This window comes from Ipomoea triloba, chromosome 16, assembly GCF_003576645.1.
Source record: "Ipomoea triloba cultivar NCNSP0323 chromosome 16, ASM357664v1".
Lineage (NCBI taxonomy): Eukaryota > Viridiplantae > Streptophyta > Magnoliopsida > Solanales > Convolvulaceae > Ipomoea > Ipomoea triloba.
Window position 1 is genome coordinate 12,960,825 of NC_044931.1, and position 729 is coordinate 12,961,553.

Below are 729 nucleotides of genomic sequence, written 5' to 3' on the forward strand. Positions count from 1 at the left end.
AGAGCAAGAAGGAGAAACTTTACTCGCTTCAGGAAGAACCCTCAAAACACCAGAAGAATTGGATGGAAGCCAAGAAGGAGATACTTCAGGAAGTCTCAGAACCAGAAAGAGAGAAAACTAAAAGCCTCTCCGGGGCATAACAACAAGACTCTCCCGAATTTGGGCTTGAAGGGATTGCCCATAGGAGGGTCTCTCAAAAGGGATCTGCTCCAATCTTTTCTCCAAAATCTGGATCCTTGAGTCAATCTTTGAATAATATTCTCCAGATTTGTGGCTTAGCTCAACAAGGTTATTGGAAATGGATTTGAGAGTGCGATTTTGAGCTAAAGCATTCTCAGTCTGCTAGTTTAAAGTCTGCTCAATGGATGGTTGTCCTCTCAACTGGCCTGTTGGTAAAACTTCATTAGGAGCTGGGATCTTTGGTGCATGCATAGAACCTCATCGCTGGAAACTTTCCAAGGGGGGAAAGTCTTCTTCATAGGATTCTGAGATCACCATTGCTGGGATAGTTGGTGGAACTGGAACTGGCACTCTGATGGGTTCCTTTCTTAAGTACTCTTGTTCATAGCACTTAAGAGCTTTCTTTTTCTTTTGCAGGGGCGTAGGTGGTGGTGACGGCGGACTTTCATCATCGTCACTATCATCCTTCCTTCTGGATCTTCTTCTTCTAGAGAGTTTGCAGCTGGGTCTCCTCTGTGGCTCTTCTGTTGGGTCGCATTGCTTACAATC